Source organism: Triturus cristatus, chromosome 9 (assembly GCF_964204655.1).
Source record: "Triturus cristatus chromosome 9, aTriCri1.1, whole genome shotgun sequence".
NCBI lineage: Eukaryota > Metazoa > Chordata > Amphibia > Caudata > Salamandridae > Triturus > Triturus cristatus.
The window spans coordinates 878710546-878727821 of NC_140592.1; the positions used below are offsets into that span (position 1 = coordinate 878710546).

Below are 17276 nucleotides of genomic sequence, written 5' to 3' on the forward strand. Positions count from 1 at the left end.
TCGATGCCCACCCTTTCAAAGGGGGTGCTAACGACAGGAAGTGGTTCCAGGGGAGCTTTCAGCTTCACCCCTGTTTTCCCACTGGCTTGGCAAGACACACATGTCCGGCAGTAGGTATCGGACGACACTTTCATCTGAGGCCAATAAAAGTGTGGGACAAGACGGGCGAAGGTCTTGTCTTGCCCCAGGTGTCCTGCCAATGGTATCTCGTGAGCCAACTCCAGAAGGAAGGCTCGATAACGTTGAGGAACTACCAAGGCTCGTGACGATCCATGTAGGGGTGCCTTGGGTTCACTGTAGAGGAGGCCATCCTCCCAGTAAACACTGTAGTTCCCTTCAACGTTCCCTGCTGCCTGGGCTTCGGCCTGTCGCCTCAGCCCCTCAAGGGTAGGGCACTCCCTCTGGCCCTGGCAGAATTCCTCCCTGGACGGGCCTCCCTCCACGTGCCACTCGGCCGGGATGGGTAGGTCCTCCAGGTTGGTAACGTCCCCCTCCGCAGACTCCTGGTCCACCACCTCCGGTGGCCTATCCGTCCTACGGGGTGGAGACGCCGAGGCAGGCTCCTCCTGTCCTCGGTTCTTCCCTTGACTGGCAGCTGGCTGGGCCTTTGTTCCAGGCTCCAGCCGGAATGAACTCCCTCTTCGGGTAGTCTCGGACCTTGTGCTAACACAGGCCCAGTCAGGTGTACCCAGCATCTCGGTGTGAGTCCGGTATTCCACCTCCTTCCAAGCGTTGTGCTCCATGTCATTGCCCAGCAGACAATCGACTGGCACGGCAGGGCTTACGGCAACTCGAAGTGAACCTGCAACCCCCCCCCATTCAAAGGGAACCTCGGCCACGGGATAGTGACCTGTTCTGCCGTCAGCCATCGCGGCTGGGTGGAGTACATCGGGAATTACCTGCTCTGGAGACACCAGCTGGCTACGCACCATAGTCATACTGGCTCCTGTGTCTCTCAGAGCCTCCCCTCTTTGGCCGTTGATGGTGATCCACTGCCCATACTTTGCGGTATTTGCGGGCACCTGGATCTTAGGAACCATCTCCCGTTCTCCCAGGGACACTAGAGTGACACCCGCCCACTCCCTTCCCTTAGTTAAGGGCATCTCCTCCCCGAGCACTACACTAGCTACTCCGGGGGGCTTTCCTCCAGTGGGAGGGGGTGATCGTTTCTGACACTTCGGATCTCCTTTATAGTGTCCAACGCCACCGCACTCGTAGCAATGGACAACCCTTGGCTGCTGACTCTGGCCAGGATTAGGGTTTCTGGGTGGGTTAGCCTTAGAGGTGAATCCTGTTCCCTTCCCTTGGAAGTTATTTTGGGGGCCTTTGGAGAACTCCTTTTTCTTTTCCCCTCCCTCTTTCTTCTGGGGGGCGCCCTGTCCGGCCTTTTGAGTATCCCCTCCAGTCCCCCTTGTGGACACCCGGGTACTAGCCCAAATGTCCGCCTCCTCAGCAAGCTTCCGGGGGCTGGTCAGCTTGCTATCCACCAGGTGTTGCCGCAGTTCAGGGAAACATTTCTCGAGTAGGTGTTCCTTCAGTACTAGGTCAAACAGCTCCTCGTAGTTCCTTACTTCACTGCCCTGAATCCAACCTTCCAGTGCCTTCTTTGCATAGTCCAGGAAGTCCACCCAATTCTGTGTGCCCAGCTTGTGACTACCCCTGAACTTCTGTCTGTACTTTTCAGGTGTTAGTCCAAACTTTCTGATGAGCGCCAGTTTCATGGTGGGGTAGTGGGTCTGCTCATCCTCTTCGAGGGCCAATAAAGCATCCCTACCAGCTGGAGGCATGTACTTATACAATCCTCCTCCCCAATACTTCACTGGAACCCCATGGGCCCTCAACGAGACCTCATAGGCTGCTAGCCACTTGGCGATGTCGTCACCCGCCCCATAGCTAGCTACTATGTCCTTTGGCAGGTAAGGTTTGGATTCCCTGGTGATTTCTTGGTCTTTGCTGCCACCATTAGGAACAGTTGGTGCCCCAATTCTTAGGATCTGAAGCTCTATCTCTTTCAGTCTTATCTCATGAGCCATCCTCTCTTTCTCCGTCTCATGAGCCAACCTCTGTTCCTCCTTCTCCTTCTCCAGCTTTGCTAAATCCCATGTGAGCTGTCTTTTCTCTCTCCGATCTGCTAACTCCACGCTGGATAAGCCCCCGCTAGAGACAGTGCTGCCCTTCCTAGAAAGTGTCCTGGGCCCTGCTGACAGGTTCCCCACCTCAGGTTGGTACATCTCAGCCCCCTCGGGGTCAGGCTCTCCATCCCTGTCTTCCTCCTCAGCCTTGCTTTCTCGGCGTGCCTCCCCCCAAGCCCTTAAGCTGGTTTGGAGTGCACCCTTCTTTGCTCCTGGGGGACAGTACACCCCCTCCCGCTGGCAAAACTCCCTGAGTTGGGCCACAGTGTACGTTTCTAGATTCTCTAGTACAAACTCCATCTTGCCCACTCAGGTTAGAGGTCAGGTTTTGTGCAGTAACAATGCAGGGGGTACCTTTAGTAATACCTCCTCCCACCACCAGAGTAAATTTGGAAAAAAACAAAAACCCACAATTTGGAAGGCCGCTGTGAGAAAACTCCCGGTGTAGGCCTATGGACTACCCACAGTTATTGTTGAGTATATGTAGGCACAGCTCTATCCCACCGCTGAACACCAATTTATGTTGGAAACAGCCCCACTCCCACTCCGCAGGGTGGTGGTGGACCTTCCCAACACAATGGGGTAGCTTGGCTCGAGTGGTCAGGAAACAGGCACAGTGCTAAGCATACAATATACCCATACAATAACCATGCGTGCATCCGTTCCAAAAACGACTCTACACCGTAAAAATTATGAAAATATTCTTTCTTTATCATTTTCTCTTAGTTGCTGATTGGAAAAATAAATAGGTCAATCACAATATACAAATTTAAATAGTGCAGGTCAAATAAATATTGGCTGTTTGATGAAATAAATAGGGGTGATCATAAATAACAGGGCATAAATACAAGTGCAATATATACAGACAATTAAATACTTTGAGGCAATAAATACTGTACCAATAAATATTGTACACCAACAAGTCCTGTGGACCTATAAATATAGTGCAGCAATAAATAGGTAAAAACTCAATAAATACAGTATCCCCAATAAAAAATTAAAAGTATACAGCCACACTCATGTAATCAGATGACACTTCAATTCTTAAGGGCTGATATGGCCCAGGCACAGCTTGTAGGGTTGTGGAAGGCTTGAGGGGGGCTACTCCCTGGCTGGGACAAGGCTGAGGCCTAATCTGAGGTAGATCCAAGGGGGGTATACCAGTGCCCTGGCTTTCTCTCTCCACACAACCTCTCTAGGTTAGTCCCAGTTCACCCCAGGCACAGTCAGGTGGGTTTCAGCACCTCCCTAGCCCCTTAGAGCAGTCTCTCAGGTCTCCACAGGGCCTTAGGCGCCCTCTACTCCACTTACTGCCCTTTTTCTGATGTTCCGACGCCGCTGAAGTCGTGTCGACGCCGTGAGGCGGTTCCGGTTCGGTCTCGGCGGCCTCGGCACAATGTCAGTTCTTTGACGACGCCGGTAGGCGGTTCCGGTCCGATGTCGGTGGCCTCGGTTCGATCTCGACCTCCGATTCGACGGCGTCGGGCAGTCTCTTCACGATGTCGACTTCGGGCGGCTCCGGTCCGATGGCGCTCTCGGCTCCGATGACGTCGGCCGGCCTGGCCTCGATGTCGACTTCCGGCGACTCCGGGGTGCGATCCTCACCCCCGACCTCCGGTGCTCCTCCTCACAGGCTCCGGGCGACTCCGGAGTGCGATCCTCACTCCCGACCTCCGGTGCTCCTCTACCTCGGTCTCCAACGACTCCGGAGGGCGGACTTCACTCCTCCGATGACGCCGCTCGCTCGACCTCGGTTCACTTCCTCCTCGACCTCTGGTATTCCTCACGACCTCCGTCGGCGCCCTCTCACGACCTCAGGCGGCTCCGGGTACGACGTCTGCTACTTCAGTCAGCGCCGCTTCTCCACCTCGGGCTCCAGGTCTTCAGGCTACTCGACGCCGGACTCCAGGGAAACCAGTTCTCAGGTCAGAATCTTGCTGTTTTCTTGGTTCTAAGGCCTGTTCCTGCTGTCCAGGTCCTTAGGATAAGTTTCTTCTGTCTTCCTCCCACACAGGGCTATAGGCTGGGATCCATCAGTAGGGACAAGTATCAAGGGTGGGTTTATGGACCCCACTCCAGGCACAAGTTTCCACCCCTGCTGCTTCACTCCTTCCTCCTTCACTGTTGTGCTCCTCTCTCTTCACCAGTCAGGTGCCAACTGCCAGCTCCAACTGCCAACTGCCTCTCTTATCCTCCCAACATTCTAAACGGTCTCCAACTGTCACAGAGTTCTGGAATTTTCTGGAATGTTCTGGAAGGTGCTGGTAGGTTCCAGTGGATGCTGGTGATGTCACAGGTGGCCACCATTTTGTGCTCCAGGCCCTCAGACAGAAGTTTCAGGGGTAGCTAAAATGGCTCCCTGAATCTGTAGCAACACGAAAAAGTCTGGTGGTTCCCAAAAAGGAAAAATTCAAACAGGGTTTGAGGCAAAAGTGGGACAAAATAAATAATGATGAGGAGGGATCACCCAAAGGGCTGACAGGTCTAACAGACGGTCTCCAGGAAGGGCCAGTGGACCCTATTAAAGGCCTTTTCGGCATCTGTTTATAGGAAAACACGCTTCACCGACTGTCAATGGGACTTGTCCAGGAGATGCAACAACCTTCTAGTGTTGTCACTGCGTTGCCTTGCCGCGACAAATCCGGCTGGGTCTGGGTCTATTAATCCCGGCATAAGAGGCCCTAGTCTAGCTGCAAGTATTCCCGTCAACATCTTGAAGTCAGTTTTCAAGAGAGAAATCGGCCTGTAGGAGGCGCAGTATCGTCTTTGCCAGGTTTAGGCAAGACCGCCACAGACGCTAGAAGCATCGTGGGCATTAGCTCCTTATGGTCGTCAATGGCATTAAATAATCTTGGTAATACAGGAGCTACAAGCGAGCAAAAAGTTTTATAAAAAAGATCAGTAAAGCCGTCTGGCCCAGGGGATTTAAGGAGTTTAAGACCAGCTATGGCTGATATAACTTCTTCGACTCTGATGGGACTATTGAGTGACGCTGCTTGATCAGCCATCCGCTTAGAGTGCGTTATGCCTTGTATGTAACCAGATGGGCTCTGATCCGGTAGAGACTGTGCGGTATACAGGTTAGCGTAAAAATCCCAGAAGGGGTTTGCTATATCCTCGCCTCGCATTACTTCCCCCCCCCCCCCCCTTCCCCTCAAGAGTATATGAGTGGGACTGTCGCTGCCTGCCTTTGTGCGTGTAATTTATGGGACAATAAGCGGCCACATTTGTCTCCCCAGGGTTAAAAAGCATGTTTCAAGCGGAGCGGAGCATGTTCCTCTCTATCAAGATCAAGGCTGGCCAGTTGTGGCCTGACCACTTTCAATTGTCTCCAGATTCGGGGGGCCCTGGTCCTCTTGTGAATCCCCTCTAATTCAAGTGCCTGTTTGAATAGTTTGTCCCTCGTCTCTCCGTGTTCCTGTTGTCTGCAGCTGAAGTGGCTTTGAAGTCGCCCGGGCTACTAGTTTGAGTGTTTCCCAAAGTGAAACAATGGAGGTGTCTTGCGTGTCATTCGTGGCTAGGTAGTCTTTCAGCATCTGTGTAAGGCGGGTTACGACTTCAGGCCTGTGAAGGAGGGTGTCCCTAAGCTTCCAGGAGTATGACGGTCTAGATGTAGGCGGGAACAGCAAAGTCGTGGTTCGAATGATGATGGAGGTCTGTGCCGCCTGAAGGAGAGTATGGGTTGCTAAAAAGTAGTCCAGCCTGGCGTATGTTCCCCGGGCATGTGAGTGAATTGTATAGTCGAGCGTGTGAGGGTGAAGTGCCGCCATATATCCGTTAATCCTAGGTTATGCATCCATTGGCGGTGCATGTCAGGAAAGGCTCCTGTCTGTCCCTTTCGTTGTGCTGAACAGTCAATCTGACTGTTGAATACAATATTCAGGTCGCCCCAAAGAAGGATTTGTCGGTCAGGTGCGGCAGTTAAGTCGCTTATTGCCTTGCGCAGAAAGGGTTTTGACCCTAGTTAGGGACGTATTTAGAGGCCAGAGTGAAGGTGTGCCCCATTATGGTCACAAAATGTGCCAAAAGCCGCCCTTTGATCTTTCACCTCCCAGGGAATGAGCGGGCAACTAGGATAGCCACCCCAGCCTTTTTGGAAGAGAGGAAGAAGTAATACTGTAATAATAAACCTCACGCATCTTAAATCGAAGGTCTCACCTGTCAATACCCTTCCGAAATGCGGTGGGCCCTCAATGTATGGGCTGGGTCCCTGTTTGGCTTTGGACTGTGTTCCTACAGCTGAGTTATGCAGAGATGCTGTCCAATGGGTACATTTGGTGGTTCGCCCCTACCTCTTCATGACGGTCAAACTCTACACCATCAGACTAGGGTGATGTAAACTGTGCAAACGCCACACAGTCACTGTGGTCTGTATGTTGGGCCGCCCTAGGTACAACACCGTGATCCCTCTAAGGGACCCTTGGCATGCAATACCCAACTGCTCAGATGCACCACATTGCACTGAAAATTACATACAAAATCAGAACCACCAGATGTTTGTCACCCTTTAGGTGAACACTCAGTAGTCGACGCCCCACTTGGGACAGCGTCTTTTTACCTTTCTTTAAGGAACTGCAGTATTTGCCTTGCCTGTGTCACTTAGAGTAACATGTACACAATAGCTGGATGTTTACAAAGCATTTATGTTGTATGCACTTACAGCTGGGCACCACGAGATGGTACAAGAGCATGGAGAGTGCACGTGACTGTATTGCACTTTAGTTTACGAATCCCTCTGAAAAGGAGGGACGTTGAACAACTGTGGTGGCTTGAATACTTTATATTTTCACTTTTACCACTTTTTGCTGAGTGACTTGACACTATAAGTTCTGACTAATACCTTTGGATCCCTTTAGGGGACCCACGGATGGCAGAAACATGTTGATCTTATGAACTAGGGTATATCTGTTGAATTCCTAATCTCTAGCTTTTCAACTATATCCCTGTGACCACCTAATAAACTTTCAGTGGACTCTGGTAGACATTTTAAAACCACACTTTATCACTTCTTTCTGCACTCTGCCCCTCATTCATCCGTATTTTTTATGCTCATCGTCTGAGAAAACACCTCAGCTCCCCCCCTCTGGGAGTCATAGCCCACACCACGGTGTGAGGAGGGAACCCACAAAATGAAGCATGTCACGTAACGGTGAGTGAGGGTTCTTGTCCTGAGGGAACTTCCCCCCTCCTCTTTTCCAACATAGTACAAGACCTTCAGTTCTCTACTTTTTCTCTTCTCCAGACACGCAGCCAGACGTACTTCAATGTGAATAGGATTCTTAAGGGGTCATAGATCCCCTAAAAAAGATCCCAAGTGTGTATATGCTAGATTACAGCTGCCTTCCACCAAAGTAGATTACATTGAATTCAGTTAGGATTCTAGACAATTGCGATGGAAAGGGATGTCTGTTAGAGCTGGGCACGTTTACAGGCATCAATATTGCTAGCAGACAGGCTGTTCAAGGAGGGGGTGCCGCTGATCAACTTAGTCGTGCTTGAGTTTCTTTGACTCCTTTTCGAAGATGCGCATTTCTTGCTTTGGTGAAAAGTCTATTCTTTTTGATGCCAGGACCTTTTTTCATTTCACATATTCAATAAAACGTTCATTTTCATAGACACATGTATGGGTTATCTGAATCACCAGGGGTGCTTGTCTGTGGGGAGGTCACCCTACGAGTTTAACACTAGGTCTGAAAGTTGGTGACCTTCAGGCAAATACTGGCTCTGTTGAGGTAGTAGAAAGATATTCTACCTATTGGAAACTTTGCTATAGTCACAAGTGGTGGTTTGATACACACTAATGAAGGGACCCATGAAGGTGCTGCGGTTATTAGGCGGAGAACGAGGTGACATATGTGAGGGGCGTATGGGGAAGTATCTCTGCAGGGTAGCAGGGAGGGGAAGAACAAGTGGAACTATGAAGGGGATGAGATCCTTATCACGGGCTAGCTTAAGAAACTGATATAAACTTTCAATGGTGGATCTACCATAGATTTTTGGTTGCCTGGATCCAGGCCTTGGGGCAGAGTAAATATAATGGAGGGTGTGAAAGTGGGATTAACATGGGAAAGGAGGATGTGGTGTGGATAATGTTTCGCACCCAGTAACTTTTTGTCATTAAATGGAGTTAAGTATGAAATAAGAGCCCCCTCATGCCCATGTGCTAGGGTGGAGCGCTAAAGTGGGTTGTGTGGGAGGGACATGGCCCTGTGGCATAGTCAGCGACACCGAAATAGGGTCAAGAATGATAAGGGTGTGGAAGGCCATGATGGACGAAATTTGCTAGGAGGCACAGGAGAATGTAGAAGAATGCATTGGCAGGTAGCAAATTCAGTCGTGAAGTTGTCCGCTCAAGCAGAGACACTTTTAGTACTCCTCAGTATGAGTGTGGGTTGTCAGATCACATTGGTGAGCACTGTTAGACCTGTCAGCCCTTTGGGTGGTCCCTCCTCATCATTATTTTTGTCCCACTTTTGCCTCAAACCCTGTTATAATTTTTCGTTTTTGGGAACCACCAGACTTTTTAGTGTTGATGCAGGGTCAGGGAGCCATTTTCCCTACCCCTGGAACTTCTGTCTGAGGGCCTAAGACACAAAATGGTGGCCACCCATTGTCACCTGTGACATCACCAGAACCTCCTGGAACATTCTAGAACCCTGTGACAGTGGGAGGCAGTTTAGAATGTTGGGAGGCCATCTCAAGGTGGCAGTTGGCAACTGACTGGAGAGGAGAGAGGACTGAGATAGAAGGAGGTCGGAGTAAGGCAGCAGGGGTGGAAACCAGTGTTTGGAGTGGGGTCCAGAAACCCACCCTTGATGCTAGTCCCTACTGACCAAGCCCAGCCTAAAGCCCTGTGTGGGACCAAGACCAGAAGAACCATCTTAAGGATCTGAACATTTGAAACAGGCCTTAAAGAGGAAGAACAGCAAGCTCCTGACCTGTTCAGTGGTGTCCTCCGGGAGTCCTGACGTCGAGAAGCCTGGAGACCTGGGGCCTGAGTTAGAGAAGCGGCGCTGACAGAAAGCAGACTTCGTACCCGGAGCCGCCAGAGGTCGAGTGAGGGCGCCGACGGAGGTCGTGGAGAGGCGCCGGAGGTCGAGTGAAGATTCACCCGAGGTCGAGTGAGGGCGCCGACGGAGGTCGTGGAGAGGTGCCGGAGGTCGAGTGAAGATTCACCCGAGGTCGAGTGAGGGCGCCGACGGAGGTCGTGGAGAGGCGCCGGAGGTCGAGTGAAGATTCACCCGAGGTCGAGTGAGGGCGCCGACGGAGGTCGTGGAGAGGCGCCGGAGGTCGAGTCGGGAGTCACCTGAGGTCGAGGTGAGGCGTCGACTGGGGAGTGAAGTCCGCCCACCGGAGACGCCGGAAACAAAGGTGAAGCGCGCCGGAGGTCAGGAGTGGAGATCGCACTCCGGAGACACCCGGAAGCGGGGAGACCGAGTCCCTGCGACGCCGGAAGGCGACATAGAGCCGAGGCCGCCCAGCGACATCGAGTCGAGGCCGCCCAGCGACATCGAGTCGAGGCCGCCCAGCGACATCGAGTCGAGGCCGCCCAGCGACATCGAGTCGAGACCGCCCAGCGACATCGAGCCGGAGCCGCCTCACGACGTCGACACGGCGCCGAGCGGAGCCGATCGTCGAGGAAGGGACAGTAAGTGGTAGAGGGGGCGTCTAAGGCCCTGTGGAGCCCTAAAAGACCATTCTAGGGGCTAGAGGGGTGTTAGAACCAGCCTGGGAGTGCCAGGGGTGAACTAAGACTGGTGCAGTGACATTTGTGAGGGGCTGTGTAGTTTGAAGGGCCAGATCATTAGGTTATCCTCATTCTGCCTCAGCTTAGGCCCCAGCCTTGACCAATCTAGGTGGGACACCCCCATGCCATCAAAATGACCATAAGCTGTGTATGGGCAAAGTAAGACCAAGTGACCTCCTGAAAATGATCTGATCTGTAATTGTCATTGATTGTTTTACCTTATTTATTGAGGGGGCTTTATTTATTGTCTTCCACTAATTTATTCCTGCACTGTATTTATTTGCCGTCTGTATTTATTGCACATCTATTTATTCTTTGCTTAATGAGGACCTGAACCTATTTATTGAAATTCCAAAGTAGCATTGTTTATTTGACCTGCTCTTTTAAAGGAAAATCCTATTGTATTGTATTTATGTTATGAAACCTGCAACTAAGAGAAAATAAGATAAAGACATATATATTTTCAACTTGACTCCCATAGTTTTTACGGCGTAGTGTCGTTTTTGGAACGGATGAAGAGCATGGTTATTGCGAGGGTGGGACGTACGCTTAACACGGTGCCTGACCCCCAACCGCTCGAGCCAAGCTACCACTGTGCTGGGAACCTGGTGACTGCTAACCCGGTTGCCCGGTTTCCAACATAAAATTGGTGTTCAGCGGTGGGATAGAGCTGTGCTTGCGTCTACTCGACAATAACTTTGGGTAGTCCATAGGCCTACACCGGGAGTTTTCTCCAAGCGGACTTCCTAATTTTGAGTTTTGTTTTTTTCAAATTTACTTCTGGTGGTGGGAGGAGGTATTACAAAAGGTACCCCCCTGCATAGCTTCTGTAAACAACTGTCTTCTATCCTGAGTGGGCAAAATGGAGTTTGTGTTGGAGGATGTGGAAACATACACTGTGGCCCAACTCAGAGAGTTTTGTGAGCGAGAGGGGGTGTTTTGTCCCCAAGGTGCAAAGAAGGGTGAGCTCCAGACCAGCTTAAGGGCTTGGGGGGAGGCACGACGAGAAAGTAAGGTTGAGAAGGAGGATAGGAATGGAGAGCCTGACAGCGAGGGGGCTGGTTTGTACCAACCTGAGGTGGGGAACCTAGTAGAGGGGCCCAGAACACTTTCAAGGAAGGGTAGCAGTGTCTCTAGTGGCGGCTTATCAGAAGCAGTATTAACTGACCGGAGGGAGAAAAGACAGCTCACATGGGAGTTTGCGAAGCTGGAGAAAGAAAAGGAGGAACGGAGGATGGCTCACGAGTTGAGGCTCAGGGAGATAGATCGCCAGATCCTACGGGTCGGGGCACACACTGTTCCTAATGGTGGCAGCGAAGAGAGAGAAATCACCAGGGAACCCAAACCCTATCTGCCAAAAGACATAGTAGCCAGCTATAGTGCGGGAGATGATATCGCCAAGTGGCTAGCGGCCTATGAGGTCTCTTTAAGAGCCCATGGGGTTCCAGAGAAATATTGGGGAGGGGGATTGTATAAATACATGCCTCCAGCTGGCAGGGATACATTATTGGCCCTAGAGCAGGATGAGCAGACCCACTACCCCACCATGAAAGTGGCGCTCGTGAGGAAGTTTGGACTAACACCCGAGAAGTACAGACAGAAGTTCCGGGGTAGCCACAAACTGGGCACACAGAATTGGGTGGATTTCCTGGACTATGCAAAGAAGGCATTAGAGGGTTGGATACAGGGCAGCGAGGTGAGGGACTACGAGGGGTTGTTTTATTTGATGTTGAAGGAACACCTGCTCGAAAAATGTTTCCCCGAACTGCGTCAACACCTGGTGGATAGCAAGCTGACCAATCCCCGGAAGCTTGCTGAGGAGGCGGACATTTGGGCTAGTACCCGGGTGTCCACAAGGGGGACTGGAGGGGACTCTCAAAAGACCGGACAGGGCGCCCCCCAGAAGAAAGAGGGAGGGGAAAAGAAAACTGAGTTCTCTAAAGGCCCCCAAAATAGTTTCCAAGGGAAGGGAACGGGATTCACCCCTAGGGCTAACCCACCCAGAAACCCTAATCCTGGCCAGAGTCAGCAGCCAAGGGTTGTCCATTGCTTCGAGTGCGGTGGTGTCGGACACTATAAGGGAGATGTGAAGTGCCCGAAAAGACCACCCCCTCCCATCGGTGGAAAGGCCCCCGGAGTAGCTAGTGTAGTGCTCGGGGAGGAGATGCCTTTAGATAAGGGAAGGGAGTGGGCGGGTGTCACTTTAGTGTCCCTGGGAGAACGGGAGATGGTTCCTAAGATCCAGGTGCCCGCAAATACCGTAAAGTATGGGCAGTGGGTCACCATCAACGGCCAAAGAGGGGAGGCTCTGAGAGACACAGGAGCCAGTATGACTATGGTATGTAGCCAACTGGTGTCTTCAGAGCAGGTGATTCCCAATGTACTCCACCCTGCCGCGATGGCTGACGGCAGAATGGGCCACTATCCGGTGGCCGAGGTTCCATTTGAATGGGAAGGTAGTTGCAGGGTTGCTTCGAGTTGCCGTTAGCCCTGCCGTGCCAGTCGATTGTCTGCTGGGGAATGACATGGAGCATAATGCTTGGAAGGAGGTGGAATACCGGACTCATGCTGAGATGCTGGGTACACCTGACTGGGCCTGTGTCAGCACAGGGTCTGCGACTACCCGGAGGGGGAGTTCGTTTAGGCTGGAGCCTGGAACAAAGGCCCAGCCGGCTGCCGACCAAGGGAAGAACCGAGGACAGGAGGAGCCTGCCTCGGCACCCACGCCCCGTGTGACGGATAGGCCACCGGAGGTGGTGGACCAGGAGTCCGCGGAGGGGGATGTTTCCGAACTGGAGAACCTACCCATCCCGGCCGAGTGGCACGTGGAGGGAGGGCCGACCAGGGAGGAATTCTGCAAGGGCCAGAGGGAGTGTCCTACCCTTGAGGGACTGAGGCGACAGGCCGAAGCCCAGGCAGCAGGGAACGTTGAGGGGAACTACAATATTTACTGGGAGGATGGCCTCCTCTACAGTGAACCCAAGGCACCCATGCACGGATCATCACGGGCCTTGGTTGTCCCTCAACGTTATCGAGCCTTCCTCTTGGAATTGGCTCATGAGATCCCCTTGGCAGGACACCTGGGGCAAGACAAGACCTTTGCCCGGCTTGTCCCGCACTTTTATTGGCCTCAAATGAAAGTGTCGTCCGACACCTACTGCCGGACGTGCGTGTCTTGTCAAGCCAGTGGGAAAACAGGGGTGAAGCTGAAAGCTCGCCTGGAACCACTTCCTGTCGTTAGCACCCCCTTTGAAAGGGTGGGCATCGACATTGTGGGTCCGTTAGATCCGCCTACTACAGCTGGTCACAGGTTTATCCTGGTTTTGGTGGATCATGCCACACGGTACCCAGAGGCTATACCTCTGAGGACCATTACTGCACCTGTTGTGGCTAGGGCCCTGATGAGAATCTTTACCCGGGTGGGTTTTCCCAAGGAAGTTGTGTCTGACAGGGGGACCAACTTCATGTCAGCATACATGCGGGCCATGTGGAAGGAGTGTGGAGTGACCTACCGGTTCACCACTCCTTACCACCCCCAGACCAATGGTCTGGTGGAGAGGTTCAATAAAACCTTGAAAGGCATGATCAGAAGTCTGCCTGAAAGCCTTCGGAGGAAATGGGACGTCCTCCTACCCTGTCTATTGTTTTCTTACAGGGAAGTGCCACAGAAGGGAGTGGGCTTCAGCCCCTTCGAGCTTTTGTATGGGCACCCTGTGCGTGGACCTCTCGGCCTGGTGAGAGACGGATGGGAAAGAACTCCCAGAAAGCTTCCCCAGGACGTGGTGAGCTACATGCTGGCCTTCCGGAGCCAAATGGCTAAGTTGTGGAAGCAAGCTTCTGACAACTTGGAAGCCAGCCAAGCAGTGATGAAGGCGTGGTATGACCACAACGCTCACCCGGTGGAGTTGGAGCCTGGCCAGAAGGTGTGGGTGATCGAACCGGGAGAGCTTAGTGCCCTCCAGGATCGCTGGTCAGGACCCTTTGAGGTGTTGGAGAAGAAGGGTAAGGCTACCTACTTGGTGGATCTGAAGACCCCTCGCCAGCCCCTACGGGTGCTGCATGCCAACCGCCTCAAACCCCACTATGAGAGGCCCGAAGTCATATGGCTGATGGTGACTGACGGAGCAGAGGACGTGGAAAGCGAGCCTCTCCCCGACTTATTTGCGTCTCAAGAGAAGGATGGGTTGGTGGAGGGAGTGATTCTCTCCCCGTCCCTAACTCCTGAACAGCAGGAGGACTGCCGCCAGGTCCTGGGGCAGTACTCTTCGTTGTTCTCCCTTGTTCCGGGTAGGACTCAACTGTGCGTCCATGATGTGGACACAGCCCACCTGTGTAGTCCAAGATCTACTGGATGACAGACAAGGTGAAGGCCAGCATTCACAGTGAAGTCACTAAGATGCTGGAGCTAGGAGTGATTGAACCTTCCAGCAGCCCCTGGTCCAGTCCGGTGGTATTAGTACCAAAAGCTGTACCACCGGGTGCCCAACCGGAACTGAGGTTCTGTGTGGACTACCGGGGACTGAACTCAGTAACCAAGACTGATGCTCATCCGATTCCGAGGGCGGATGAACTGATTGACCGGCTGGGAGCTGCCCAATATCGGAGTACCTTTGACCTTACTTCCGGGTACTGGCAGATCTCTGACTGATGGAGCTAAGGAAAGGTCAGCCTTCTCCACGCCCAAGGGCCACTACCAGTTCTGCGTGATGCCCTTTGGGCTCAAGAACGCACCTGCCACGTTTCAGCGTCTGGTGAACCAGATCCTCGCTGGAATGGAGAGTTTCTCTGCTGCTTATCTGGACGACATTGCCGTCTTCAGTAACAGCTGGGAGGATCACTTGCGTCACCTACAAGCTGTTCTCCAGGCCCTGAAACACGCTGGTTTAACGATCAAGGCCAGTAAATGCCAGATCGGGCAGGGGTCGGTAGTGTACCTTGGACACTTGGTGGGTAGGGGAGCGGTGCAACCCCTCCAGGCGAAAATCGAGGCCATCATGGCATGGGAACCCCCCAAGACTCAGACTGAGGTCCGAGCCTTTCTGGGCCTCACCGGATATTACCGCCGCTTCGTGAAGGGGTACGGTACCATTGTGGCCCCCCTCAAGGAGCTTACGTCCAAGAAGCAACCTCGACGGGTAGTCTGGACGGAGGCTTGTCAGCAGGCCTTTGTGAAACTGAAGCAAGCCATGTGCGAGGCCCCGGTCTTAAGGGCCCCAGACTTTTCCAAGGAGTTCATTGTCCAGACAGATGCATCGGAACATGGCATTGGGGCAGTGTTATCGCAACTCAATGAAGAGGGTCTGGATCACCCCGTGGTCTTCCTATCCCGGAGACTACTTCCCAGGGAACAGAAGTGGAGTGCAATAGAGCGTGAAGCCTTTGCAGTGGTATGGGCTCTGAAGAAGTTGCTCTCCAGTCAGTCTGTTTGGCTCGCACTTCCTGGTTCAGACCGACCACAGACCCCTTCGGTGGCTGATGCAGATGAAGGGGGAGAATCCCAAGTTGCTAAGGTGGTCTATCTCCCTACAGGGAATGGACTTTCAGGTGGAACATCGGCCTGGAGTGGACCATGCCAATGCAGACGGTCTCTCAAGGTATTTCCGCCTTAGTGATGAGAACTCCCAAGGGGTTGGGTAGCTCTCCCCACTTTCAGCTGGGGGGGACGCGTGTTAGACCTGTCAGCCCTTTGGGTGGTCCCTCCTCATCATTATTTATTTTGTCCCACTTTTGCCTCAACCCCGGTTATAATTTTTCCTTTTTGGGAACCACCAGACTTTTTAGTGTTGATGCAGGGTCAGGGAGCCATTTTCCCTACCCCTGGAACTTCTGTCTGAGGGCCTGAGACACAAAATGGTGGCCACCCATTGTCACCTGTGACATCACCAGAACCTCCTGGAACATTCTAGAACCCTGTCACAGTGGGAGGCAGTTTAGAATGTTGGGAGGCCATCTCAAGGTGGCAGTTGGCAAGTGACTGGAGAGGAGAGAGGACTGAGATAGAAGTAAGGCAGCAGGGGTGGAAACCAGTGTTTGGAGTGGGGTCCAGAAACCCACCCTTGATGCTAGTCCCTACTGACCAAGCCCAGCCTAAAGCCCTGTGTGGGACCAAGACCAGAAGAACCATCTTAAGGATCTGAACATTTGAAACAGGCCTTAAAGAGGAAGAACAGCAAGCTCCTGACCTGTTCAGTGGTGTCCTCCGGGAGTCCTGACGTCGAGAAGCCTGGAGACCTGGGGTCTGAGGTAGAGAAGCGGCGCTGACAGAAAGCAGACGTCGTACCCGGAGCCGCCAGAGGTCGAGTAAGGGCGCCGACGGAGGTCGTGGAGAGGCGCCGGAGGTCGAGTGAAGATTCACCCGAATTCGAGTGAGGGCGCCGACGGAGGTCGTGGAGAGGCGCCGGAGGTCGAGTGAAGATTCACCCGAGGTTGAGTGAGGGCGCCGACGGAGGTCGTGGAGAGGCGCCGGAGGTCGAGTGAAGATTCACCCGAGGTCGAGTGAGGGCGCCGACGGAGGTCGTGGAGAGGCGCCGGAGGTCGAGTGAAGATTCACCCGAGGTTGAGTGAGGGCGCCGACGGAGGTCGTGGAGAGGCGCCGGAGGTCGAGTGAAGATTCACCCGAGGTCGAGTGAGGGCGCCGACTGAGGTCGTGGAGAGGCGCCGGAGGTCGAGTTGGGAGTCACCTGAGGTCGAGGTGAGGCGTCGACGGGGGAGTGAAGTCCGCCCACCGGAGACGCCGGAAACAAAGGTGAAGCGCGCCGGAGGTCGGGAGTGGAGATCGCACTCCGGAGACACCCGGAAGCGGGGAGACCGAGTCCCTGCGATGCCGGAAGGCGACATCGAGCCGAGGCCGCCCAGCGACGTCGAGACCGCCCAGCGACATCGAGCCGGAGCCGCCTCACGTCGTCGACACGGCGCCGAGCGGAGCCGATCGTCGAGGAAGGGACAGTAAGTGGTAGAGGGGGCGTCTAAGGCCCCGTGGAGCCCTAAAAGACCATTCTAGGGGCTAGAGGGGTGTTAGAACCAGCCTGGGAGTGCCAGGGGTGAACGAAGACTGGTGCAGTGACATTTGTGAGGGGCTGTGTAGTTTGAAGGGCCAGATCATTAGGTTATCCTCATTCTGCCTCAGCTTAGGCCCCAGCCTTGACCAATCTAGGTGGGACACCCCCATGCCATCCAAATGACCATAAGCTGTGTATGGGAAAAGTAAGACCAAGTGACCTCATGAAAATGATCTGATCTGTAATTGTCATTGATTGTTTTACCTTATTTATTGAGGGGGCTTTATTTATTGTCTTCCACTAATTTATTCCTGCACTGTATTTATTTGCCGTCTGTATTTATTGCACATCTATTTATTCTTTGCTTAAGGAGGACCTGAACCTATTTATTGAAATTCC

At 53.0% G+C, this 17276-nt stretch overlaps 1 protein-coding gene across 1 annotated transcript in view; it reads left to right on the forward strand.

The window, feature by feature from the left end:
- Positions 1 to 337: 337 nt before the first annotated feature.
- Positions 338 to 17276, forward strand: part of LOC146799004 (uncharacterized) — a 220127-nt gene continuing 203188 nt past the window's right edge. Inside the window, exon 1 of the mRNA XM_085626366.1 lies at positions 338 to 4626. The gene's annotated coding sequence lies outside the window, so the exon portion shown is untranslated. The remainder of the gene's footprint in view (positions 4627 to 17276) is intronic.